Source organism: Eubalaena glacialis, chromosome 15 (genome assembly GCF_028564815.1).
Source record: "Eubalaena glacialis isolate mEubGla1 chromosome 15, mEubGla1.1.hap2.+ XY, whole genome shotgun sequence".
NCBI lineage: Eukaryota > Metazoa > Chordata > Mammalia > Artiodactyla > Balaenidae > Eubalaena > Eubalaena glacialis.
Genome location: NC_083730.1, coordinates 65,917,156 through 65,937,844, shown reverse-complemented (window position 1 = coordinate 65,937,844; position 20,689 = coordinate 65,917,156). Strand labels below are relative to the sequence as shown.

At 62.9% G+C, this 20,689-nt stretch overlaps 1 non-coding gene across 1 annotated transcript; it reads left to right on the top strand.

The window, feature by feature from the left end:
• Positions 1 to 19,936: 19,936 nt before the first annotated feature.
• TRNAW-CCA (transfer RNA tryptophan (anticodon CCA)) lies at positions 19,937 to 20,009 on the top strand. The gene has a single exon. It is a non-coding gene; the product is annotated as a tRNA-Trp (tRNA).
• Positions 20,010 to 20,689: the final 680 nt, after the last annotated feature.

The window sequence follows — 20,689 nt, the reverse complement described above, 5'->3', positions numbered from 1 at the left end:
AACCCAAGGGCCCCACCGAGACACAGAGCTTACTGTCACCACCTTGGCTCCTTGAGCCCTGGTCAGCCCAGGGAGGTCCGAGAGGGACCTTAGTGAGTGGAGCCCAGCCCAGCTGTTTATTTCCCTGTACAAACCTGTCCCTGCAAATGCTCAGCACCAGCCGCTGGGGCAGTGGGCAGGGGCAGCAGGAGGTGGAGTCTGTGGGCCGCCCAGAGGCCTCCTGGAGCCTCACACCCCGACACATAGGAGCCCTGCTGCCTCACCCGGCCTCCTGAGAGTCCCTAGGTCTGCCCTCCTCCACAGGCCCCTGACCGTGCCCATTGGCCTCTCCCGGGTCATCACCACCTCCTCCACGCTGGCCTCTGAGGCTGATCATATGAGAATTAGGGGCAGAAATGAAGAACAGGCTTCTCTGGGGACGAGGGTTCAGGATGCTGGTCCTGGTCACCGCTTTGGCTGGTGGCCTTGGGATGGTCAGTGCTCCTCCCCATAAGTGGGGTCATGAGGATTGTCCTGTCTCAGAGACCATGTGAGCCCCAGGGGAATGAGTCGGGGGGCACCCCCAGCTCCTCCCTGCATGTTTGCGTCCTCTATCAGTGGCAGCTGCCTCCCCTGGCACTCTCCCTGGCCCCAATCAGGGCTGGCCAGACACCCTGATGGGCTCTGTTCCTGCTTTGAGCCCATGTCCGTGGTGGTCCCTGCTCAGTGCGAGGGGGAGGGAGTAAGGGTCCTTTCTGGGGGTGGGGGGATGCTGCTATCAGGCGAGAGAGTGAGATGCTAGTGGAGGCCCTGGGGACACACCACATGACCGGCTCTGCAGGAACCACTGGGCAGGTCACCCAGCCTCCAGGGTCCTCATGCTTCTCTGCCAGGCGGTCAGACACCGGGCCTGTTGTCCAGGCTCACGCATGGGAGCAGGCCTCTCTGAGGGACCGGGAATGATGCCCTACAGACAATATTGATGCTGTTTCCTCCCTAAACAACCAAATGCCAGATATTAGTTCCAGCTCTGCTGGAAACATGGAAATCGATGCCCAAAGACCAAGGAGCACAGACCTGAGATGCCCTTCGTGGTGGCCTCCGGCGGGAGGCAATGTCAACAGGAGGGTCAACAGAGCTCTTGACAGGTGGACCCATCCTGTCACTGCCCCTCCCCCAGCGCAGACATTCCTGATCAGGCTCCGGGAGGTGGGGGACCCGGCTCCCCCAGCACCGTGAGGTTGACTCAGCTTCCCCAGAGGCAGCAGTGGGACCCCATCCCAGCACCTTCTCACTCCAGCACGGGGCATGCCTGGGGCATGGGGCATGCACCTTCCCGACGACCTCCTCCTGGGAATCTCCTGCAGGAGGTTCCCAGTGCTCCTGGGCCCATGGCTTGCCTGCAGCTTCCAGGAAAGGCTCCTGGCCTCCTCACTCCCCTACAGCCCCCACGCTCCATCTAGGACCCCACCTCTGTGTCCCCCCGCCCTGCCCCCCTGCTCGGGAGCTGGTGCCTCTGTCAGAAGTGGGAGTGGGTGTGGGGCAGACTCTGGTTGGCTGGTCAGTCAGCCTCCTGGTGCCTGGCGCCCAACGTGAAACCAGGGAGGTGCCAGCGGCCTGGAGAATGAGGGCAGTGGAGCCTCTCGGGCACCCTCCGCACCCTGGGGGTGGGAAAGCCAGGCTCTGAAAGGTGGGGGCCTGCATGGAGTCCCCCAGCTTGTGAGTCTGTGAGCTGAGTGCCTGCTGGGTGGTGCAGAAGGAATGTCTCTGTCCCCCTAATGCAAATATTGGAATCCTAACCCCCAGGGCATGGTACCAGGAGGCGGGGCCTTCAGCAGGTGATTAGGTCATGAGTGTGGAATCCTCATGAATGGGAGTAGTGCCCTTAATCAAAGAGCCCCAGAACTCCCTCACCCCTTCTGCCATGTGAGAACCCCACAGGGACCTCTCACTAGACACCCAATCCGCCTGTACCTTGATCTCAGACTCCCAGCCTCCAGAACTGCGAGAGATTCAACCCCATGGTTGATAAACTGCCCAGTTCCTGGCATTTTGTTATAGCAGCTGGAATGGACGGAGACAGCGTCCACTGCAAAACGGGGATGGGGTCGGGGGCGTCTCCTGTAGACACACAGCAATGCTGGGGGTGCACGGTGGCCCGCCTGCCCAGTTCCCCTACTGCCCTGTCCAGCTGGACTGCTGCCATCTCCCAGGGGTTTCTAAGGCCCCCATCTTGCCCAGGCCCCTCCCCATCCATCCTGAGACCTCTTGGCCCCACTTGGGCGCCCAGTCCTCCTTGTGGGGCTGCCTCTTGCGGCCCTAAAGACGGATGCTGCTCCACCTGCATGGCCCGTCCTCTGCCCCTTCCTCTGCCCACAGCGGCCCCTCGGTCCCAGCATCCCTGGAGTGGGGTCCCACCTCCCAGGCCATCCTGGCTGTGCTCCCAGCCCCTGCCAAGGAGGTGTCAGAATTCCTGGCTTTTTGGAAGGAGTCCCTGAGCACAGCTCTATTTAATCTGGAAGGCTGAGATGCTTGGAGCACAAGCAACAGGGTGTTAATAATAATGGGCCAGCAGGTAGGGGAGCCGGAGATTTGCCCCCAAGGACTGCACAGGAGGAGGGATTTGGCACACACTGGAAGGAGGTGGGAGGGAAGGGCAGGGCCTCTGCTGTGACTGAGACTGAACCCAGCTACAGAGCAGACGGTCTGCTGGGCTCTGGCCTCCTCCCTGACTTTCATTCTGCTTTAAAGATTGTTCTGGGATCAGAGGAGTGCAGGAGTGGCCAGGGATGGGCTTCCTCCTCCAGGAAGCCTCCCAGAGATGTCTCCAGACCTGGGCCTCCAAGCTGCAAAAAAGAAGAGTTTATTCAGGAGACACAGATTGGGGTAAAACAGAAAGAGCTTTCTGGGAAAGAGAGAGGGGCTTATAAAGGCTAAAGCCTTATATGCTCTGACATAAGAACCCCTTTGTCTTTAAGGGGTGGCTGTCATGAGTTGTTTTAGGGTAAGTGTCCAGTAAGTATCTTGAGTTTCTGGCAGATGTTCTGGGTGCTGCATTGGGACAGTAAGCGTTAGAGACGTCAGATTCTACCCGCCTGAGATGGGCGCTGCTCGCACCTCCTCGATGGCTCTTGTGGCAACACCGACTGTGCCTTGACTTTCCTTCCACACACTAGCCTTGGGAGGGCAGGGAGCGCACCATTCCCAAGAGACTGCCCAGTGCACGCCACCTCCCGAGCAGCCCCAGGGATCAGGACTCCAGGATGTCTGAGGCTGCGAGAGGCCTTGGTTCCTCAGAAGCTCATGGGAACAAGCAAACAGCCCCGGGGATTGGGACACCAGGATGTCTGAGACACAGTGACCGTGCTCCATCCCTGGGTGGGGGCAGGGCAGGCGCTGAGGTAGGCAAGGCCTGCCGGGTGGGGTGCCCACTGGCTGGCTGCTTGGCCTCCATTCATCAGCCTGCAGCTCTCCTACCCCAGCCTTTGAAGCTGCAATAAATATTGATTCGGGCAAATCGATGTGTTTCTGAGGACCCAGCTCGATAGCAAAGTTACAAGGATCAGGGCAAAATCATCCACTCACAGAGTGTCCTCGCTGAGCCTAGGGCTGGGGGAGGGGATGGGCAAAAAAAGTGCTGTCCGCCCATCCAGGGGCCAGTGCCAATGGCTGGGTCCACCTGAGGGGAGGGGAGGAGCTTGGCAGGTACCGGCCTCTGGCCCTCACCTGGCCAAGGCCGAGGGGCCTGCTTCATGCCACCCCTGTCTGGGTGTCTCCTGTTGGTACCTGAGCAGTTCTGTGCTTGGTGGCTGAGGGTCTAGGCCACAACAGAGGACCCTTCCTCAGGGCTCTCTCTGCAGCCTCTGCTCTCCTTCCCTTGGTGGCACGGCCCCCCAAGACAGGGAGCTCACTACCTCACAAGCTGTCTCTTCCATCACTGCCCGCAGCAGCGCCTCATGATGGACCAGGGCCCCAGACGTGGCACCCCTTCCCAAATGCACACTCTGGGGTGGGGGTCAGCCTCTGCCTGCTCTGGCCCCTCCAGCTCTGATCACTTCCTCCCTGATTCAGTCCGAATCCCTGGCTGGCCCTTGGGGCGCCCGGGGCCCCGGCCACCCCTCGTTGCCTTTGCATGTGCTGCTCCCTCGGCCTGGAGCTCTCATCCCCCCGTCTCGCCCCCCTATTCAACACCTCCCCCTCCTTCCTCTGAGCTCCGACCTGCCTGGAACTGGGGCCCAGACACTCAGAGGATCCCCTCGGAGTCTCTCCTGGGGGGAGGCGGGCAGGACTAACTCCAGGCCACCTGGGTGGGTGGGCGCCTGGCCCTGCCTGTCTGTCTCAGGGACATTCCTTCCCTCTCCTCCCCCACCCCCCGCCCAGGCATTTCTGTGTCTCCAGCCCTCTCTGCCTCCTCCCTTCTCCTGGAACTCTGAGGCTAGGTCAGGTGCGCTCTGGCGGGCGGCTGTATTTATGAGAATTGGGGAAATGCAGATGTGATGTTTCCAGCTAATAGAACCAAATCACTCGCGCCTCCCCATTAGTGAGGAACCCGGCCCGTGTACATGATGCCCTGCACTGCCAAAGTGGGAGCCAAGACAGCGGTTTTATGACCCCATAAAACTTTGGGAGTTTATTGCTATTGAACAAACATGTAATCCAATGCTTCAGGTTCAATATATGTAGCCAACGACATCCCGAGCCGGCGGGGCTGCGGCTCCCATGGCCAGGCCAGGCTGCCATGCAGGCCGAGCACTGAGACATCCAGGGGCTTTGGAGCTGGTCAGTGATTGATTGGCTGCAGGATGGGAGCAAGATTTATGGTGGCCAGGCCGAGGCCTGTCCTTCTGCACACTGAACAGCCCAGTGGTGGGGCAGAGGGGAGGAGCAGCACCTGGGACCTGGGCTCTAGGCAGAGGGTCGGCCTGCAGCCCCCAGGCAAGGCGCTGGTCTGAAGGTGCTGAGGCAGAGGCCACAGCAAAGGGAATGTGTGCGTCCCAGAAAGAGGTGGGCCCTCCCCTAGGAGGGAGGGGCAACAGGACAGGCTTGGGGAAGGGTCAGTGGCTACGTCTTACACGCCAGAGGCCCCCACCCACTCCCCCATCCATTCACCTAGCCATTCCTCCGCACACGTCTGTCCATCCACCCTTCCATCCCTCCAACCCTCCACCCATTCATGCATCAACCTGGCCATCCCTCCACACAAGAAGGGCCACTCCAGGTGAAGGCTCAGCCTCTCACCGCTCAGGACGCCGATGTCCCACCCACTGAGCCCGCCCCTGTGGATGGTAGATGGGGCCCTTCTGTGCTGCCCGGAGGGCGGGCCGGTGGGCCAGGGCTGGGGCATTGGAGGGGCTCCCCTCTGGGGAGGCGGGTGTTCCCCTGGCTCCAGGGCCCACCCTCCTCTGAGTTTGCTCGCGTCCTTGGTGCTCCGGCTTCGCTTAGGCTCGTGCTGTGTCAATGGTATTAACTTTGCCGGATTCATCGCTTGCCTTTTCAGTGTACGGCTCCGTCTGAGCCCCTGAAAGTTTAGCTCCCGGTGTCCCTGCCTTTGCTTTTAGGAAGTTCTTCCCCCTGGGGCACTCGGTCAATATTTGTCTGTTGGCTTCAGCTCCTTTCAGTGGCTCCAGAGCCTTGTCAGCAGGCACCCCCCATCGCCACTCAAGACTCAGAGGTCCCCCCTCCCAGTGGAAACTTTCCTCCACAGCCTGAGTTGCAGCTACTGAGGGGACGGACGCACAGAGCAGAAGGCAGGTGTGGAGTCAGGGCTGAGGACGGGGCAGTCGGAGCTAGGGGGCTGGAGGAGAGGGTGGTGGGGCGAGCCGGGGATGCCCACAAACCCTTGGAGCCACGACTGCCACGGGGTGGGCAGGACTCGGCCAGGTGGCAGGGGGTGGACGGTGCTCTGTGCAGGCCCATTTTTTCCCTGTGTCAGGTGTTTGGGACACCTGGAGTGGAGGGAGGTGGCGGAGCTGGGTGGCTAGACAGGGAGCCATTGGAGGTGGATGGAAGGAGAGAGGGAGGGCCCGAGGCAGGGGGCCGGTTGACGCTCCTGGGTGGCATGGCTCCCTCGGCCTCTGCCCCCTTTTGTGAAGACCTGAGGGTTTCTGGGGACGAGACCCTGACTTTGTTTGCAGCCGATGGAGGCACAGCTGGGTGACCATCCTGGTTGGAATCCCAGCTCTGCCTCTCACGTGTGGTGCCAGCCGAGCCTCACTTTCTGCACCTACATAATGGAATGAGCAGGCATCGAGGAAACTCAAGATTTGCCCAGCCCGGTGCCTGGTGCACAGAGGTACTCCCAGAATGTTCTGGGAATACTTTCTTCCACCAAGGACTCCTGAGGCCCCTCTGTCGTAGGCTCTGCGCTGTCCAGGCCGGGGACGGTCTCCGGAGCCTCCACCCTCTCCTTCCAGTGCTCCCTGCAGTGTGGCTGGTGGCAGACACCCAGGCCTTATCAGCACACGTCCTCCTCCCCCCTCATAACTCAGCCCCACACAGCTCAGGCTCCCAGCCGACCTCGGCAGGGTCGTGGGGCTGGTGGGGGGCAGGCCCAGTGGAGGCAGAGCAGGAGGGAGGCCTCGTTCCTGCCCCTTGGGGGGTCACGTGTGGGGGGCCTGGGACGCAAGCCTGAACCCGGTGGGCTCAGCCTCAGCTGATGACAGCGAGAGGGATGGCACAGCCGCTGTGGCCCCTGCGAGGAGTGAGCTCAGGACATGGACCAGCCCCCAAAAGGGAGCTCCATCCCACGGCCAGAAGGAGTCTTCCTGGGGATGCTGCAGAGATGCCTGGGGACGCTGCACAGGTGTTACCAAGCCAACCAGGGTGCAGGGGGCACAAGGCGTGGCCTGCGCACAGCCTGGACAAGATGGGGCTGACCATGGTGGACTGGCTCGTCTTTGCCCACAAAACCTGATGACTCAGGGTCAGGTGGAGAGGCAGGCTTGGCCGGTCACAGAGAAGGAGACTCAGAATCAGGCTACAAAGTCCCATGAGTCCCCAGTGTGGTTGGACGCTGGCTCAGATACCAGCACTGTCCACAGTAACAGAGGTCGGGGCCTAGAGGGAGGGAGGGGACAGGTCTGCTTGGTGGGGAGGGGCCTGAAGCTGCGGCAGAAGCAGGTACGAAGTGGTCTATACCTAAAGCTGGACATGGGCCTGGTGGCTGCCTGGGCCAAAGGGCGGGGGAAGAGGAGAGCTGCCCCTGTGCGGTGGCCAGTGGCAGGGAGGCAGCCCTGGGGGGGTGGGGGGAGTAGGAGGCTGTCGTGTCCAATTGGCTGTGACACGGGACTGTGACAACCTGCCGGGGTACCCCACCCCAGGGGTGCGAGACGGCTGATTCGGGAGCCAGTGAGCAGGGCAGGGTGGCCATCTGGGGCTGGGGGCTGGTTCTGGGGGCCCCTAGCCCCCAGCCTCTCCCCGTTCAATGGCCTTGTGGTTACAGCTGAGATGCAGCCCCGTTAGCTCCGGGGCAGGGCCAGAGCCACGTCCAGAGGATTAATGGTCAGAGAGGAGGGGCTGGGCCTCTTCCCAGCCTCCCAGAGTTCATTATCAGCCTTCATTAACTCTCAACCTGTGGCCAGCAAGGGCTCCGGTCACTCATTACCGCTAATTGTGGGGACTGGGTGGCCCCTCTGGCTTCTGTCACCTGGGCTTCAGCCCCTGTCCTGTGGGGGTGGGGAGGGGAATGCGGTGCCTTCAGCAGCCCAGTCGCCACCTCCGGGCAGCCAGGCTGCTCTGCCCGGCAGACGTTTAGGTCACCGGCCTGGAATCACCAGGACTCGGAGCCTGTCTTGCCTTGAGCCCAGGGGGTTTAAGAGTCGCCCCCTGGGTAGAGGGTCCGCCAGGAGGGGCTCTGAGAATGGACCCCACTCCTCCCCGGCCCCCCTTGTCCTGCCTTGCGACTGCCCCCCACCCCGGCCCATGTTCCACTTCTCGCTGGGCCACCCCAAGGCCAGTGTGAGTGGGGGGGCTGTTCTGGCTGTGCAGGGGGTGGACGCAGCTGAACCCCCGCTGACATCATCATCCTTCTGTTTTCATTGGGACACATGCCAGGCTGGAGGTTTGGGGCTGTGAATGGCCCCCCTCCCTGCTGCCCAGGCAGCTAACTATGGTGGCACGGAGGATGGCTCTGCTTTTGAAAGGCACGGCCTCCTCCCTGGTGACCCTGCCCTGGGTGCGGCAGAGGGTGTGCAGGGGCTGCCCAGGCGTCCCCACCCCTCGCTTGCCTCTTCGGCTGTCCCGCCCCGAAGAACCCTCAAGGTCCTCCCCTGTGAGCCGGGCTCCGTGACTCATCCGGAACGTTCCACTGGTTTGTATTTAAACACAGCTCCTGAAACTTGGGGATCCCGAGAAGTCACCCTCGCAGCCGAGCGCGGTCATGGTGGCGGGTGGACTCTCCTTGCCATGGCCCAGGATGCGTCTCCTCACCATGAATGATGGGTTTAATAGCAGAGGGCCAGCAGGCAGCCCGGGTTCTCCACGCTGGCCCGGTGGCTGGGGCTCGGGCTGCCCTCGCCTGGCGCCCGCCTGCTCCCTGTCAGCCGGGGGAAGCAAGCCGAGAGGAGATTTATCTTCCCCGACTTTACGAGGTACTAGCAGAGAGAGGCTGAGAGGCAGGAGCTAAATAATTGATGACCTGGCTCTGAGGGCTCAGAGAGGCAGCCGGGCCGGACGTGAGGGAGGGCGGTTGGGCGCTGACCGCGGAGAGCTGGGAAACCAGCCAGAGGGCTGGGGGACCCCGACTGGGGGTCCAGGGGTCACAGACGCCTTGGGGCACGTGTCCCCAGGAACAGAGCTCAGAAGATCCCAGGGCGACCTCCCCTCCCCACTTGCGCCCACCCACCCACCCTGCAACCTCGCAGCTCCATCAGCCCAGTGACCACCCTGACGGTGGCCTGGATGTGATCCCTGCCAGGCCCCTGGGCACCGCTCTCAGCCATGTGAGCCGTGGGAGATGACTGGAGGGGGCTGTGAGGGTGGGCTGTGGTATCCCTTAGCACCCCTTTTCGGGCAGCCTTGGCCTCCCTCTGAGGAGACCACCCTCCACCACTGTGCACATCTGTCCTCATCCGCATGCACTCTCTCTCCTCTGTTTCTTCCTGCCCCCCATCTCCTGCAGCCTGGGGACCATTCCCCTGCCCAAGGGCGGTGTGCCCCCAAGGAGCCAGCGGGTGGGGATGGGGGGCCGCGCTTGGCTGCCAGGACCTGGGGGCAGGAGCCACGCCGCCAGGACCGACAGGCCGCTGGGTCGGACCCCAGGCCCCACTGAGCCACTTTCTTTCCTGGTGACAGGGCTGTCGGTGACCACATGTTTGGCGCCCAAGGTGGAATCCTCCAGGAAGGAGGGCTTGCAAACCCACCTGCCCTCCCGTCTCTAGTTCGCTTTGCTCTCCCAAAGCCAGCCGGGCTGTTTAAAATGGAGGGATTTTATTTGTATTTTTATTAAATAAAAGTTTGTCATCCTCCCTCCTGGCCGGCTCGGGGTCAGGAGGGTTGCACGGGTGGGTCATTTCCTGTGGCCCAGGGCAGGGGGCCGGGGAGGGTGAGGCCAAGAGGCCCCCCTGGGTGCTGCTGCCAGGATCAGCCAGGAGGCTCCATGGCCCCCCAGGCTGCACCCGGTGCTGCCTAAGTGTCCCCTCCAGGCCGAGGCCTGTGTTCAAAGCCCAGAAACGGGGTCTGGCCTGCGGGGCCTCGGCCTCCCCAGATGCTGGAATGTATGTGATAATAGAACACAAATCACATTCCCTCGTGCCGGGTCCTGGGCCCTCCAGAGGGTCACAGGCACAGGAGGGGACTTCAGCTGCCCCATGTCGACCACTCCACCTTCTCCTGGGGGCAATCCTGGCCCCAGGTGTGGCCTTGAGGGCCGGCAGCTCTGACTGACAGTGCCTGCTCCCTGTGGTCCCCAGAGCTGAACCAAGCTGAGGCAGACCATGCCCTTGACTTTATTTTCAATTAACACCTGTTTTAGTGCCGTTTCCCCGTCAGATCCCCCTTCACGCAGCATGGCGCCCTCTTGGCCCAGCATAATCTGCACTTGCTCAAATATAAGAAGCGTTGCCGCTTTCCAAACACAACTAATCCAGTTTGGGTTTTGGGGATTGGAGGTGGGCAGCGCCGGCCAGCAGACCACCTGGGAGGGGGCGGGGCCTGGGTTGGCATGAGTCCCCTCCCCATGACCTGGCAGCGGCAGAGGACCCCTGTAAAGACGCCCTCAAGGCAGAGCAGGCCTTCCACCCTGTGCCACTGCCCCCCTCATGTTACCGTCCCTCTGTGTGCCTGCCCTGAATGACAGCCAGCATGGTGCACGGTGTGGCCCTGCAGCCTGACCGCTGGGAGACCAACGCACCCCTTTCCTGAAGGAACAGAGGGACCCAGGATTGGGGGTAGGGCCTGTGTGGTGGGACCTCAGCACCACGGGGGCCAGGGCAGACCCCGCCTCAGCCTGAGACCCCAGCTGACCCACCCACTTCTGCCAGGCTTGGCCTCTGCCCCCGGCCCACCCAGCCTAGCTGGCCATGCCTGGAGGACACTGGGTCAGGCTCCAACTGGGACCTTTGAGGGCTCTCTTGCTGGGTTACCCACCCATGGCAGAAACGACAAAACTAACCAGAACACACACAGTCCCCAGGAGACGGATTCAATTCAATTCCACAAATATTGACCGCCCTCTAATCCACTGCCCCTGGTGCCAGCTTGTTCTTCTGAGGTGCCAAGCGCGGCAGCCGAATCAACCCATTTAATCCAGGCCCTGACGATGTGACAATATTGCTGGGTCACGGTGAGGGAGCTGAGGTCTGGCCAGGCTCCTGGCAGGTGGGGCTGGAGCTGGGGTCTGACCTCTGCACCAGGTCAGTCCCCCACAGCCATGGCACATGCCTAGAGAGGGAGGGGGGCCTCCGGCCACACAGGGTGGGCCGGGGACCATGCTGGGGAGGGGCTGGGGGCTCTGCCTGGACCCTGGGGGAAGCTGGGTGAGCCTCTGCCCAGAGTCCAGGCCCGCGTGGGGCACCTCAGCAGGGCTGGGTGGCTGGACAGAGACCAGGACAAAGCCAGCCCTGGTGAGGGTCCCTTCCCTGCTGCAGATGGGCCCCGATGCCCTGGGTTCACGGCTGTGCTCTCGGCCCCTCCCGCCCCTGCTCCTGGCAGCTCCTCTGCTCTGGGCCACTCACCTCTGCCCCTCAGACATTCTGTCCAGGATTTGCATGCTCTGTGTGGCTTCCAGGCTTGGGATGGAGGGGAGTGGGTCAGAGAGGGGCTGAGAAGGGGAGGGTCCCAGGGCCCAGCACCTCTGCTGGGCCATGTGTGAACGCCTTGTGCCTGTAGGGGCTCAGGGCTGGGAACATGGCAGGGTGGAATCTGACCCAGGTCTGCAGGGCGCCTGGGGTCGGTTCCTGGTCAGATGCAGGAGGGGCAGCCTCAGCGCCTCCGACCCCGCACTCTGGGGCCAGCCTGAGCGGCATCCCTGAAACACCTGAGCAGAGGGAGGGGCATCCACATGCTTCTCAGGCCCTGCCACCCTCCTAGCTGCGGCTGAGGCGAGCAGCTGCAGTGGCCCCTGGCGGGCAGTGAGCCCTGGACTGCCAGCACAGCCCCAGTCACCTTGCAATCCTAACCTGGCAGCCAGTCTCCACTGGACACCAGGAAATTCATCAGAAAAGGAACTGACGGATTAAAGTGGAACCAGGAGAATTGATTTTTTTCCCTGGGCACTTAAACGCTGCTCTCAATCAGGCCATCAACTCCTAGGCAGGGGCAGCCCTGGGGACAGAGGTGGGGCCGGGCTCCAGCCCAGCCGCTGTGTGAAGTCCCTTCTCCTTTGGCTGAGTGGGGACCCCAGGCCAATCCCAGCCCCTCTGAGCCTCAGTGGCCTTGGTGTAACTGGGTGGGTGTGTGTAGGGGGGGACTCACCATTCGCTCACTCACTGGCTCATGCATGTGCCAGGCCCTGTGGCAGAGGGTGGCGATGATTTTCCACGGGACACATGGCAGCAGCGTTGACAGCCCAGCCGGGTGTGCGGGGCCTCAGCGTGGAGGGACCCCAACACACCCCTCCGCCTGCTGCCCTGCGGCCCCTGCCCCGGCCCTCCCACCCCTCTGCTGCTGTGGGGCCCTGTGTGGATCGACTTAGGCAGGGCAGCCACCCTCTGTTTCCTGCTGCCTGAGTCTGAAAATGTGGCTGGGACCCCATGGACACTTCAGCTGGCCCTGGGAGTGTGGTCCCAGGCTGGGGCTCAGGATGGCTCCTGAGCAACCAGAGTATTTTCTCCACTGTGCCCTACCTCAGGCCCTGGCTGAGAAAGAGGGTGAGCCAGCACTGGGCCTGGTCTCCGTGCCATGGCCCACTCTGGCCTGACCCCAGGAGGCTGTGAGGGGCTCGGGGGGCAGCAGGCGAGTCCTCAGGAGGCTTGGAAGGGGCCGCCTGGGAGGAAGGCGCTCCCGTGCCCTGTGGCTTGGGGGCTGCTGGGTGGTGTCAGCACGACTGACCTTGGTGACTCTGAGGGTTAAATTCATCACTGGACACTCCCCAACACACTCTGCCCCTCAAATAAAACCCTGGTGCCAGTTACCCAGCCATCAGCCTGGGTTTCCAGGTACAGACCAGGCCCATCTCTAAGGGTCTGGCTGGGGATCCCAGGGCATGTCAGTTGTGCCCAGGCCTCGGTTTCCCCCTGCATTCGGCAACCCAACCAGCAGGGTGAGCGTAGGGGTGTGATGAAGCAGCAAAGCTCTCCGAGCCCCTGATTAAACACCCAGGCTGCTGACCCCGGCCCAGGGTGAGACAGGGCCCCCTGGGCACCGCCTACCCAGTGGTCTCTGGCAGCCCCTCCCAGCTGTCACCAGGGGGGGCTCAAAAGGACTGTGGCCCCTGACCTTTCCCAGTGGCCCTGTGGATAACAGAAGTGCTGACCTGGGAGGGCAGAGGGCATGTTGAGGCTGGGCTCCCTGGGATGGGGTACCAGTGTGGAGCTGCCCACTGCCCACCTGAGCCGGTGCCCAGGACGGACGGGAGGGCCTGAAGTTGTAGGTGGGCAGCTGTGGGGGTCCCCAGACCCTGATCAAACCCAGTGCAAATGTGGTAAACAAACCTGTTTGCTCGGCACCAAGGGCTCGGGGCCGCTGAGGTGTGGACAGGGGCCAGCAGGTGAGAGGTGGTCGGGGGCTCAGGTCTGAGCAGGGGCTGCCCTCAAGGTGACCAGCCATCTGTCTCTGACTAGCGTAGGGTACAGAGCTGGCCCCGCCCAGGGTCAGACAGCTCTGGATGCTCCCACGAGACCAGGCGCATCTCTGCCGGCTTCCCTCCTGTGCACGTTCCCCAAGTGTCCCCTCTGGTCATGGCTGCTCTGGGAGACCCTGCCTGAGACAGCCAAACATCAGCATGGTCCCAGCCTTCCTGCCCAACCCACCCCTTCCCCACCTGCCCTGCAGGCTCGGCTGCCACGGGGCTCCTGCCCGGTGCATGGAGGGGCTGGGCTGCCGCTGGCTGAGGAGGAGACCCTCCTGGTTGGGCCTCGGCTGTGGTCAGGGCTGTGGCCTGGGCCTCAGGGGAGCTGGCCTGCCAGGCCTGTCCCTCCATGAAAGCATCTGGCCCGGAGGGCCTCCCAGCTGCCGTCCCCCTCAAAGTCATGTCAGACTGGCAGGCAAAGGCACAGAGGGCCTCAGAGTCCCCAGACTCCCGACCCCAACCAGCCTCTCCCCAAACTCAGACCCCGAGCCCTTGGGCAGGGCCCTCCTGGTCCCCCCAGACCTGCTGATGAGAGTGATCTGCTGCCTCTCCCAGCGGCTGTGCGCCCCCAGTCAGGGGGTCTGCGTATGACTACCCCCTGCACTCTGTCCACCTGACGGTGTCCCTCTGTCTGACTCCCTGTGCCTGGGCCCCATGGTGGGTCGTGACCCATGCCCTGTCTTGGCCTAGGACCTCCCCCCACCCAGCATCTCCTCCCGGCCTCTGGGGCCACTCATCACACTGTCACCTCTGGATCAGGTGTCTTCCAGGCCTTTGGGAACCTCAGAGGTGAGTTTCATGGGGGGACGGGCTTTGTCCCCATCTTGCTGCCTGTCTCTGCCCTCTGAGTCCCACGGGGCAGAGCCCAGGTCCTTGCCTGCCCCATCTCCCCCAAACACCCGCCCGGGCTCCAGTCCAGCGAGGTCTCCAGAGGGCCCAGGCTCACGGCATCCAGCTGAGCAGGCACGCCAGCTGGCTGCCAGCCCCACCCAGGGCCTCTCAGGGAGGTGAGGGGAGACCTGGGGTCCCTGGGCTGCAGGGGAGGGTCTGGAGGTGAGGGGGTGCCGTGGCTGCTCACCTGACACTTGGGAGGGGGCACTTGGCAGCAGCTGCCGGGGGGACACCTGCCTCTGAGCGCCAGGGAGGGTCTGTGCAAAGAGTCTGAGAGAGAACCAAAGACAAACTGTGCTTGTGTGTGCGTGTGAATCGTGAGAGAGCACGTCCGTGTGCACGTGTGCTCGTGCACGTGAGACAGTGAGCAAGACAGTGTGATGAGCGTGTAAGTCAGCCTGTGTTGTGTGCAGATGTGAGGGCCATCCAGGTCTTACATCTGCATGGCCTCGGTCTCTTGGGAATGGACTCTGAAAGCTGAGTGAGCCCGTGGGATGGCCGAGCCCCTGGGCTGTCTTAAGGCCAGAATATCCGGCTCCTGGCCCTGGATGACATGCCCAGGAGGACAGGGGCCTCCAGGTCATTACCAGCTTGGAGAAGGGCATGGGCCTCGGGGCTGGAGGCCACACCCCTGCCCTCCACTGGGCCTCTTGATAACCAGTGACTCGCAGGGAAAGTGCCAACAGGGTGGGCCTGCCACAGGCACCCTGTCCACACCCCGCAGAGGTGGCTGCCATCTTCCCTGTCCCCAGAGGGCAGACGGGGGCTCCCCTCCACACCTGGCCCCCCAAGGGACACAGCCCAGGGCCTGTCCACCATCTGCAGAGCAAACAGGCGTTGAGCTGGGCTCACTGTGAATCTGGGGGCGGGGTGCGAGAGCAGCCGCTGGGTGGGGTGATGGCTCCGTGAACCAGTGGGTGTTGGCAGGCGCTGGCTCAGCCGGCGGGAAGATCTCAGTCCCGAGGTGCACAGCCTGCAGCTGAGCAGTGCTTGGGGGCCAGGAAGGAGGACCCTGTGCTGCCAGGTGGGATCATCAGGGCGACCCACACCAGCCTGACCGTGTCTGGGGGGCTCGAGCCAAGGTCCTGTGTGCACTTGGCTGGTGTGTTTGCTTCCGACGACCCGGCCGGGACAGCCTGGCGCAGTTGCGGCCTACCTCGCAGGCTAGACACCATTGCTGACCCCCCTCCCCACCAGGCAGCAGAACTGGACCCCCAGCCAGCAGTGTCTCTGGGTGCCAGGGTGGGGGGGTGGGGTGGGGAGAGCGCTCTCCCTCCAGTTTGGATGCCCCCCCTCCCCCGCCTGTGCTCGCACGCCCACCTCCATCACAGCTATTCCAGCAGCTCCTGGCAGGTGCCGAAAGCCGGGAGCGGCTGGCTCCGTGGGCGTTTTTGGAAAACGGCCGCTGGAGGCGGGGCTGTCTGGCTGGGGGTCTGCGCCTCGCCTCTGCACCCCCAGGTTCTTGGCTCCCCCTGCAGCCTTCCTGCCTGGCTGCTGCCCGCCCTTCTTGGTGCAAGATTTTGCGGTGGTGTCTCCTCACCAGCTTGTGTCTCACGTAGGGGATGTTTCCATTTTTACAGCAGAAAGCAACAGATCCAAGTGCCTCAGCCGAAGCCGGAGCGCAGCGGCCCCCCTGGGAGCTGCTGCCACGTCAGGTGCTTTGGGGGGAGCGGGCTGCTCTGCCAGCCGCAGCCCTAATTGCTGTCACTCGGGGAGCCAGCTCTAGCCTGGAGGGGCACAGAGTGACGAGGACGGGGGTGGCAGGGGCCGGTGGGTGGGGCCCTGGGGCAATCTCGGCCCTTGGGGGACTTGCGCCCCGTGGTGGTCCTGGGGCAGGGGCTTTGCCTGTGGGACGCGTGTCAGGTGGGCTGCCTGATGGCCCAGGCCGGGAGGTTAACCCAGGTGGGTTGGAATCCTGGCACCGTTCCTGCCAGCCGTGTGGCCCTGGCTCGGATCCCCCCATATCCTGTCCTCGGGCTGCTGTGAGGAGAAACCAGGACGGCTGGCTGCGGCTCGTGGTAACCATGCAGCCATGGCTGTTACCGGACTCTGTTCTGTTGCCATATGTTGTCTGCAGCCTCTGGCAGCGTCCCCAGGGGTGGGGGGGACACGGTGTCCTCTGTCACCTCCCAACCTTGCTTGGGGCTGGTCTCCCAGGACACAAGGCTGTCGGAGCACGAGGATTGTTAGGAAGACCCAGGGCACAGCAGGTCCACGAGCTTGATGTCCGAGGGTCTTGCAGGCCGGTGTGAGCTCCACTCTACTCCTGAGACGTAGAAGGAAAAGGATGGGAAGGGCAAACGGGACACTTGGCGATTCCCCAGCCAAGTGATGAGAAGTCTTAGGAAACAGAGGAGTATTCAGCTTCACCCTCATCAAAGCCATGTGCCTGGGCACAGCTGGGTGCTGTTTGGCTCATCAGACTGGTGGCTGGGGGGGCACTGCTGACCCTGAAGCCCCTGGGGCATTGCCAGCGCCGCAGTCCCACAGGGGACGGGAAGGGAGCCAAGGGCAAGACCGGCCACGGATGCTGGGCCCCGGGCACGCGGGGTGGGATGCTGGGCTGTGCCTCCACCCTGCCCTGTGGTTGACTACCTGGATGCGTCCACAGGCTCCAGACAAGGAGGAGAGGGTAGCCTGAGGCTTGGGGCCCAGGTGGCTCAGCATGGGGAGGCGTGTCCAGCCTGGCCCTGCAGTGCCTGCTTTTTTGCAGGCCTAGTAGGGACTCAGGACCACCCAGCTTTAGTTGTGTGGCCAGGGGCCTGACGGGCCGGTGCTCAGTCAGCCAGAATCACAGCTATATGCACTTTTGATTTGAACGGCAAGAGGACGGTCTTGGGGCTCACAGCAGTGCCTGTGAGTTTTCACGCACGGCAGGCTGGATGCAGAGCTGTCCACACACACACGACTGGGGCCGGAGCAGGTGCACTGGCCCCGGGTCCCCCGGGGGTCCACAGTGGTGTGGAACCGAGCCTGCGGGTAGCTGGGCACGAATCCCACCGCTCCCACGGAGCAGCCGTGCTATCCGGGGCCTCACTGCCTGCCCAGCCTCAGTGTCCTCCTGGCACCTGCTCCCCCAGGACCCTGCCAGGGTGACGTGTGTGCAGTTTCTGGATTTTCTGAGGCCTCCCTACAGCCACCCTTGTCTTCACAGGGAAGGGAGCCTGCCATGGGTCGTGAACCTTCCCAGCCCTCCCTGGGGGCTCTGAGAGCGGGGGTCCCATTTGAGGTTTCACAGCAGCTCCTGGCTCCTCGGTCATGACCCACATCCATCGAGCCTCAGTTTCCCCTCATTAAACAGGGCATCATCTCTGTGTGCCCTCCACCCTCTCCAGGCTTCTAGCCTCTGCCTGTCCTGTGTTGTCACCCCCAGCAGGCAAGGCACCCATCTGAGGGTCCAGGACCTGCTTCACTAGTGGGCAGGGCTGCTGTCTTCTGAGGTGGGGTCCTCCCTCAGACATAGGAGGTATCTGTCCTTCCCCAACTGACTGAATCCGTAGCTCGAGTGCTTCCCAGGGCCTGGCTACCTCTGCCTGTACTGTGGCCTCAAGCTTGGACTTGGGGTGTTGGATGAGGGGGCCCTGCCTGGCCTCTGTCCTCCTGCACCAGGGCTAGGCAGGGCGCATTGCCAGTGTGGGGCTGCCTTGGCCTCTGCCCACTTAGGAATCTGTTCCCACGATGCTCCAAGTATATGATGATGCCAGGACCTGGGGACAGAGCCTCTCCTGGGGCTGGTCCTCAGGGCAGCCACCATGGTTCAAACGTCTGCACACCCACACATGTTCACATGCCTGTTCACACACATGTGCACACACTTGCATGTACACGCACACAGAGGCACACACACTCACACACACGAGGGGCTGGTGGCAGGAAGGTCAGATGGGAACACTGGCCAGCGGTGCCCAGGGAAGTCAGGCCTGGTGGCGGGCTGGGGCTGGGCTGGGCTGGGCTGGGCTGGTCTGGGTCCGGCCCTCCCTCTGCCTGAGGCTGTCTCCACGGGGGCAGGGAGCCCATGAGGCCAGGATTTGGAGTCCAAATCAGGGATTCGAATCCCATCTTTGGCCTGGGGATGTCAGGGGTCCTTCTGCCTGCCTAGCCAGGTACCCACCTCCCAGGTGCAGAAGGCACAGAGGAGGTGCCTCAGGCCTGGTGGCGGATCCCCGAGCTCAGGAGGGGCAGTGTCTGGGGATGGACCTGGCCTGTGCCCAGCGAAGCCAGGGCTCTGAGGCCTGAGTGCTGCTGAACACAGAGAGCCCTGGGCCACAGACTCAAGGTCCACCCCAGGAGTCGGGCCCCACTGCTTGTCCACCCAGCCACCCTGTATGTAACGAGGCCAGTCAGTGGGGCCTCACTTGTGCCCACCAGGCCCAAGGACATGCCCAGCTCCTGGAGGTCCACCCAACAGCCTGCCCTCCTGGCTAGCCTCCCTGCACTGTGCCGGCTGTGCTGCAGGCGCCCCTTCCCCTGCCCAAGACCCCTCATGGGGACTGACCACCAAGACCATGGCTCTGAGAGGCTGCCAGGGGCCAGGTAAGGTGCATCTGCGAGAGCAGCTTGTCCCCTGACCTCTCCTGCCCACTCACTGCCCGGCCTCCTTTCTGTCCCAGCTCTGGCCCAGCCCCACGCTCTCCTTGACCCCGGGCCCTGGGCGTCCCCCACCTCCTCGTCTCAGCCCACTGGGGCTTCGGGCAGAGTCCCTTGCTGTCAAACATGCTCCCACCCAGCAGCCTGAGGTGAGGGGGGAGCACATCCACACTTGCTCCTGCCCACCTCCCTCCCCAGCCCTCGGCCCCTCAGGACCCGTGCCCCCCAAGTGCCCAGGGCTCTGCCTCCGAGCCTCCATTGGCCCCGGCTTCTCTGATGACTGACTTTCCCATCGATTCCTGTTGGCTCTGCCTCGGCTGCTCCACCCGCCTGACACTGTGGTGGAGACAGACTCTCCCGCCTGTCAAGCCCAGGATGGGGAAGCCCCCAGGGAAATCGAGGCTATATAGCCCCACTGGTAATCACTCTACTCAGCCCACCACGTCCTTGGCCTCAGAGATGCCGCCTGTGCCTGGCAGACATGGGAGGACCAGACCAACAGGGCAGCTGATTGGCATCTGTCCCTGGAGGGTGGGGCGCCCAGGGCACGTCACGGCCTCCACCCCCTCCCACATACAGACACCCTCCCTGGCAGAAGTCTGGGTGCCTCCAGCAGTCCCATGCCCGCTGGTATCTGTGCCACTCTGGGGAGCTGGTGGTCCCTGGGAGGCCCCACCTGAGGGAGGAGCTGCCCCAGAGGGATGGGGCCCCCCATGCCCCTGCCCACCTCTGCACTTGGCTGACCCAAGAGTCGTCGTGGGCTGCCTGTTTTAAATGTAGGTCTTTTTATTCATATTATTCAGGTATGGCAAAGCCAACAGATCAGGAGACGGCCGTCACTGAGAAGAGAGTTGTTACAGATACCAAGAGGAGGGGGCACACCAGCTCCGGGGGCCACATGGGGAAGCTGCAGGGTCGGTGAGGCAGAGGGACGGGGGAGCTGTGGGCAGGACCCTGTCTTGCCACTTCTGAGTGAAGGAACTGTGAAGCAGGTGAGCAGGCTCAGGGTCAGCTCTGGGGCACCGGCCCTGGGTGACTAGGGTAGGTGGGAAGTGGCCTGGAGTGTGGGAGCCCTGACGCGGGGGAGGGCTGGGGGCGGGCTCTGGATTGGCTGGTTTGTGTATGAAATGTGCAGACCGGGGCATGTTTGCTCTCTCCCAGGGCTGGGAGCTGGCTAGCCCGGGGCAGGGGCAGTCCCTCCAGGGTCAGCAAGGACCAGGATGACAAAGCATCAGAATACAGAAAATAAGGACTTCCCTGGTGGTCCAGTGGCTAAGACTCTGCGCTCCAAATGCAGGGGCCCCGGGTTCGATCCCTGGTCAGGGAACTAGATCCTGCATGCCACAATTAAGGCCTGGTACAGCCAAATAAATAAATATTAAAAAAAAAAAAAAGAATACAGAAAGTAAAAGGCATGGAAAGCCAAGGGCAGGGAGTGGGGGTGACCAGCAGTTGCTGACACCCAGACCCCTGTCTGCCAGGACCCCAGGGCCCACCCTGGCTGCCTACCCCACTGAGCCACCTGGGCCTGTCACCCGCTAGAATCCCTGAGGGCCAGCGACCTGTCTGGGAGGTGGGGAAGAGCCTCAAGAGGACTGGCCCCCTGTTTCAGGCCTGGTCCTTCCTGGCAGCCGGCTGACCTACCTTCACGTGCTTTCTGGTTATTGTGATTTTCATTACAACTTTTGTTTGAGGATATTTAAAAAGTATGAGAAGGAAGAGCCGTCCCCTCGGAGGGCAACTCTCTGACGTGGGGCATTCCTGCTTCTTGGCCCCATCTGTGTCCCCCTGAGAATGTCTTGTCTGCCCCATTAGCCGCTGTGTCCCGGAGCCCAGCACAAGTGTGGCTGCAGAGGCCTCTCAGGATGAAGCCCCGCGTGTCCCCCCACCAACCCCGACTCCACCGCGTGGGACCCTTCCCCACGGCGGCGCAGGCTGTGGGGATGGCGTTCCGAGGCCTTGTCCCTTCCGAGGGTGTCCTCCTTCCAGGAAGCCACCGTGGACTGT